Source organism: Haliaeetus leucocephalus, unplaced genomic scaffold (genome assembly GCF_000737465.1).
Source record: "Haliaeetus leucocephalus isolate CR32 unplaced genomic scaffold, Haliaeetus_leucocephalus-4.0 Scaffold151, whole genome shotgun sequence".
Taxonomy (NCBI): Eukaryota; Metazoa; Chordata; class Aves; order Accipitriformes; family Accipitridae; genus Haliaeetus; species Haliaeetus leucocephalus.
Window position 1 is genome coordinate 15,185,131 of NW_010972587.1, and position 6,969 is coordinate 15,192,099.

Consider the following 6,969-nt stretch of genomic DNA (forward strand, 5'->3'; position numbering starts at 1 on the left):
GCAGGTGACTTAAGAACCAGATACCACAAGGAAGGATAACTGGCTTATTTTCCAAACAGAAAAATCAAATACTAGAGAAGAGAACTCAAAAAAATTAGAAAAGAGAAACCAAAAACTAGAAAAGAGATTCCTGCCCCTGCTGTGCTGATAAAATAATCACTTACCTATGACACCAAAGGTGTAAGTGCTTAGCTGATGTCACAAAAGTGACTTCAAAGAAGGAAAAATGCTAATGAAGTCATCAGATACATCTGTAACTAGAGCAATAAATTTTGTCTAAAGAATCTATCCTATCATGGCACTAGATAGATTTATTTATTTCAAAAAATAATTTCTTAAAATAGTTGTATCTTACAACAATTGTATCTTACAAAATCAGAGCAGGAGAATCAGGAAAAATAAAATTACACTAAAATGTCATTTTCATACTTTTGTTGTTAACCAGGAACTTCCAATGTAGCCTTTCCCCAAAAAGCATACTACAAACCCTGGCTTTACTGGGTTACAGGATAGAAAAAATCTGTTTAAAAAATTAAAAATATAATTTTAATATTTGGAACACACTACATCAAATTTTGATGCCGGCTATGCTCAAAGCCTTGATCTGTTATATAAAATTAGCAAGAGAAGTAGGTTTTGGTGCAGATTTCTGACTTGAGAGATACTAAATGCCATTTCTGCAGTCTGAATGTTTTCAATATAAAGTGCTAATGTATTTTCATTGTTATCCCATGCAGGATTAAATTATTGATTAATCCGTTTTTATTTTTTGGCAAGCAGGAAACTCTTTAAAATTAGTTGAGTTTTTTGTAGTTTGTGCGTATATGCTTTATGTTTCCTAAAGAATTCATTGCCTCATTCTTACTGATTGACAACCATTACAAGAAAGGTTTGCTGTGAAATACCACCTTTGCATTATACTCACTGCCACATTTTGCACACCAGAACCGTACAGTCGAAGCTCTTTGATTAAACAAGCTCTATAACTATTAGTTAAGCTTATTAGATCATTAACTGGCTGCTGGGTAGGAGGTGTTTCCTTATTCTTTTCATGGCATAGGTAGTACAAAGCCTTGATTTTCTGCACATTGGAGAAACTAAATAAGCGGAGGTCTCTTTGGGCGTAATTGCCAGCTTAACTGAGCTCAGTCCCATGTACTGCACTTATTCCGTCAGAATTTTTCTTAGGACTCCCTGCCTGCTACTTTCCCAGACCCTTTCTGGCGCAGCCCATCTCTTGCAGCTCCTCTCGCTTCCATTTTCTTTCCTACATCAACGCCCACAGGCAGCCCGTGGCTCTGTAAAATCGTAGAAGGACAATGAAAATCAGAGGGCTCTGACAGATTGGTTTGTTTGTTTTTTTTTTCCTGGTGATACTTAGTAAGAGAAAGCTGAATTTAGGACAGCGGCAGCCTGAACTTTGTGCCTGTTGCTCTTCAGCTGGAGATGGTTGCTTTGCCATCAGGGGCTGCAGGAGGGACCCTAGCGTGCGGCTCTGCATCTCCGCTCGACGGTCCAGCTCTGGCCGGTGGCCGGCCTGGGCAATAGAGGCGGCTGATGAGCGGGGACGTGTCTCCTTCGCTACCCGTTCTACGGGCAGCGTGACACCGAGGGAGAAATGGTAAAAGCAGCTGCAGGTAAGGGAGTGATCCAGAGGGTCCCTGAATCCAGATCCCGGAGTGATACAGCAACCGTTCAGAGCAGAGAGGTAGATTTCAGGGAAGGGCTGGGGGAAAAAAAAAAAAAAAAAAAAAAAGGAGAGTGGAAACTGTCATCTGCCAAAATGACAGAGCGTGCAGTGCCGGCCCCGTAGGCATGGACCTGTTTTCTTTGAGATCGGGCCCTCCGCCCACCCCATCGGTTCAAATTCCGAAATTGCCTGTGCGGAGGGTGCTGGCTGCTGCTGTCTCATCAGAGAGCTTAACTGCGCCTGACTGCTGCTTGGGCTCAGGTTTAATTTGGCCATAACACACTTATGGGAACGTTTCATTCCTGTGTGTTTGTTTTTGTTGGAAATGACTACTTGGTTAGATTGAATGACTGTGATTAGAAAGTTGAATAAATTACTTCCCCCCCCCACACACCTGTTTTGCTGTAGCAGGCATTTTCTGGTAAAAGGTAGGTAAAATATTCAGTATAGAAAACTACACAGAGGTTAGATTAATTAAAAAAAAAAAAAGGAACTTTATTAAACCTGTGTGTTTTTAAACAAACTTATTTGAACAAAAGTTTTAGTAACTACAAGCACTGTCCTGAACTGTGCATTACTGGTCACCGTGTCCTTCAAGATGCCACAGCTGATGAATTGCATTTTTCTTCAGTTCTTTTTTTATGCATGCATTGTAAGGAACGAGCAGGTTTTGCTTCTGTAGTGTTGCTCAGTTTCTTAACTTTGAAAAACTAATGCTTTAAAATGGAAATAGAACTGATATCCTTTCTACACTTGCAAAAAAATGTGCAACTGGTGCTAGGTGCTTAGCCAGTGATTTTCGCTAGCTTAGCAATATGAATATCTGTAAAAGTCTGGCAAAAACGTGTTTTTTGAATTTTCTAATTTATAGATTGTAAGAGGTGACATACTTAGTCAGTGATACAGGCTGTCCGGATTTAAAATATTAAACAGACTTATTTTGCTCAATGAAACAAAAAGTTGACTTAGCAGTTTAAGCTGTGTCTCTCTCTATGCTGTAATCAATTTTTTTTAGTGAGAAGGGGCTACATGAAAGGTATTCTGGAACTTATTTTATTCTAATATAAATAAGCGTTACCTGCAGTTCAGCATAAACACAACTCCCCCTCCCAAGGAAACTGTAGCATATGTGGATTTTCAGCTCTGTTTTTAAGATGAATGTGAGTGCTCAGTCATCCTTCTCCCTCGTTCCCACTCAGCCCTTTCCAGCTTTGAACCTATTGCCCACTTTCAACCCTTGTTTGATGAGAGTGTGATTAAAATACTAAAGGTAAGGAATTCATGTAAGTTTTATGGGAACCATTGGCACATTAGAGGGGCCAACTTTGCACTTCAAGTGAGGGAAGGGCTGTAGTGTGAGATAGCTCCTATTAGAGACTAGAAAATTCATGTAAGGGAGAGTCCCAATAAGGCAGGCTTTCTAAATTCTGATCTTTGTGGCTGGTTTGGATATTTACTTATATATTCCACAGGTCTTTCAACAGTATTTGAAAGGAAAGAATTTTTTCATTAACTTCTATCATGATGTTTTCTTTTGAAGAGTTCAGATCTGGCATTAGAGGAACACAAGGAACTGATATAATGGTATAATTTGGTGAATCAATCCAGTGAGAGACTGTACTCACAAATTGGGTATCACCACAGATAGTTTTGAATAGCACGTATGCACATACTGGCATAGATTATCTGTTAAAAATGGAGAGAAGACAGTACCAAAAACTATTCCCCTTTAAAATCTGTTTTCCTAGTAAGGGCAGAAGGGAAACCAGAAAAATTTGAAGAGATGGAATGACCTGTTGAGTAACTTGTAACAAACAGATTTCTAAAAACATCAAAGCAGTTCCTTGCTGATAGTGACAGGCTGTAAAAGGCTGCAAGAGATCTTAACTTCCAAAACGATCTGTAAAATACAATAAAACTACCATAAGGTGTCACTATAACCCAAGCAACTCTCAAATAAACCGCAAACATTACAGACATGTTCTTAGCCAGCTACAAGGCTTTCCTTATACTGCTTTGTGAAAGTAAAAAGGACCTGTTTTTAAATAGCAGAGTATTTCTGTATGCACAGAAATAATCATATACAATACACCAGCTTTATATTTTCCTTTTTTTTTTTTTTTTTTTTTTTTTTTTTTGTCTGGTAGGTGTATTGTCACCCTTTCTTAGCATTTAGACCTATTCACTTTTGGGAGAGCAGTGAAGAGTGTTTGCAAAGTTAGCCACAAAAATATCAGACTTAGGAAACTACATTTTACACAGTGGTTGTTGGCTCTATATACAGAAGGGGTTTTTTTGCCTTAGAGAGGGCTTCTGTTGAAGAAGTTCATGCTTAATATATTAATAAAAAAAAGTTTTCTAGCATTAAATATACCTGTAGTAGTTAGTGCAATGATATGGAAGCTCTGCCCTTTTGAGGGGAAACAGATGTACTTCACATAATAGCTTTCCACACAGAAATGCTTTAAAAAGCCTTCCTACTTACTGTGTAAGGCATAATTAATTACTATTTAATTAGCAGTTTCCAGTAAGGAAAACTATAAATAAGAATTCCTATTTCCATTATTGTTTTATTTGTTGTTAGCATCCCAGGAGCCTCTGTTTTTATTTCTTGGCCAGCTGTGATCAAATTGCTTTCCTATCAGCTACCTGATCAGGAAGCAGAAACTAGAAACTAAAGATGAATTTTTTAACCATTTGAAATTAATGCCAGTTTTGCCACTGACATCAGGGAAACAAACATAGCATCTGAAAAATTGATTTGGGCTGACTGAACACAGCATTTAAACATGGCAGGAAAGGACTCAGTTCTCATATATAGTAAAATAGAGATCAAAATCCTGAAGTCTTTGAATCCATCTTCATTTATGGAGGCAAAGTGCAGATGTTGTAAAGCCATAGATTTCAAACCCTGAAGGACCATTTTGATCATTTAATGAAACCCTTCTATAACATGGGGTCCCAGGTCACCCCTTTCATCTTTGACATCAGATGCTGTAGATCTCGAAGGCTGGTTTTAGGTCCATATTGGCTCTAAAATACAGTTTTAATACAGCCTTACTAGAGGTCTTTGGGGGATATGAGTCTGTAGTTTCAGTGGTAACTACAAGTTGAATGAGCCAGAAGTAGTTTTAATTTTGCAAAATGTTTCTTTGCAAGTGCAGGCCTAATCATGCTGTGTCTTGGACTTAGATTCCAGCTTGCAAGCAGCAGACTGTACAATGATATGATATAATACAACGTGTTTTAAGAAGGTCTGAGACAAGGAGAATCACAATGGGGGTAATTTAATTTTTGCAAAAGAAAATTAAGGCATGGGGTTAAAACAGGAAAGGAAAAAGTAGGAACAATGAGAGCTGGGTCCATAAGGGCTATCATGATAGGTCTTGTTAAGGAAAAGAGATTTCTTCAGCCGATGCTCCAAAACACGTACTGGGATTAGTCGCATCGGGATTGCCGTGGCCTCATCCAGCCCATCCTTGCTGGGAACTGGGAGGTGTCCCAGTGGATGGTGCCCCAGCAGGAGCCGGGCACTGCGAAGCTGCGGTGACACTCTCTGCAGCAGCGTTTTGGAGTCCAGGCGTTTTACTGCTCCTGTCGAGCAGCCTCCCTGCAGAGAAGCAAGAGTGAGTAAACCCTTTTCTTTAAGGCTCAGGGCGCGGGTCAGTGAATTTCAAAAGGGGCCACGGCTGCGGCGCTGCAGAACTGCGGGCAGTGGAAGGATGGCAAAGCGTAAAGAGGAGGGAGAGGTGAAACCTGCTGTGAGAAATGTACAGTTCTGCTAGTGGGGAGGTGGGCAATATTGCTCATGTGAGCCCCTCCATCCGTGAGGGGAACGTGCCAGCCAGGACGTCCCTCTGAGCGAGCCGCTTGAAGCATTCCCAAATGCACGAAGGGCAGACTTAAGGCTTCCGTGCTAAACGCCATTAGAGAACGTGTGGATAAGTGAAAAAAAGCACTAAATTTGAAGCATAGCTTCTTTCTTGTGCCTGCTCTGTGCTCTCTTTAACTGAAGCAGGAGCCGAAGTCCAGAAAGAAGGGCAAACTAAAAACCTGGGTTCCAGAGCTGCTGGGAGGCTGGGGGTTTGAACACCACTTCCCAACTGGACCCCCAGTCTTCCAAGGTGAATTCCTTGCACTGGGATTCGCACCATTTCCAGTTTGGAGCTGGGTTCTTACATGGTTTCAAGCGTTCAGCTGCCTTAAGAGCATTCAGGAAACTATCCCAAATGCTAGCAAATACACGTTTGTTTAAATGGAAGACAATTTTCTTGTATACTTCTAGGCGTATACATCCCTAAAAGCTGCTCCCAGGGCAGCAAGACGTGCTGCAGGGAGGGTTTACCGCGCGGTCTTTGAGTGGGCAGTGAGAGCAGTCGCTGCTCAACCCAACTAGAGAGAAATACACCCAGAGAAGCCCTGCTACAGGCATATGGGTCCGTAGTGCTGGGAGCTGGCTGGCTCCGCAGTTACGGCTCGCTGTGGGAGGACTGTCTGCCGGAACAAATGGGGGGAGCTGGGTTGAGCCTGGAGTTTTCCAACAGCGCTCTACAGCACGTGAATTATTCAGAGATGAGAAAGAACCTGTAACCAGTTCTGCCACAAAAGAGACTCCAGCCAAGCAAAACTTCCTCAGCTCACAAATATTCCCCTCCTGTCCCCCTCCCTCTCCCTCTCCCTCTCCCTCTCCCTCTCCTTCTCCCTCTCCTTCTCCTCTTTATACCAGGAATAAAGGATTTCGGTGCAGGCTGCTTGCCTGCCTCACCTAACCGTGAGGAAATGTTTTCTGCAATATTCTCTTCCTTGTAGCGGAGCTGGGACAATCCAGACATTTGGTATTTGTATTACGGAGGCATATAAAACCCAGAGACTGCTGGCCCATGCGAGGAGCCAGGGGAGGGATGGAGGGAGGGCTAGCCCTTGCCCTGCTTTGGCCCAGATTTACATCCCCCCCAATCCTCCTCACTCCGTTCAAACACCAAATGAGGAGTCTGTAAGGGAAATCGACTCCCATCTGCTTTGTTTCTCTGGAGGAATCGCTTTCTCGCGTTCCTTTTCCCCTCTCTCTCTCGGCAGAGTCTGGGCAGACCATGCTCTGAACAGAATTGAGGGGGGGAAAACGTGACCCCTGTGCCTGGGAGGGTAAGGACAAGCGTAGGGCAGGAGGGGGGCCGGGGGCAGAGCGGGAGCTGGGGTTCATGGGTGGGCAGCTGCCGGCCCTCCTGCCCTCCGCACAGCACCTCGCAGCTGGGACCTTCCGGGGAAAACCAGTTCTTCTG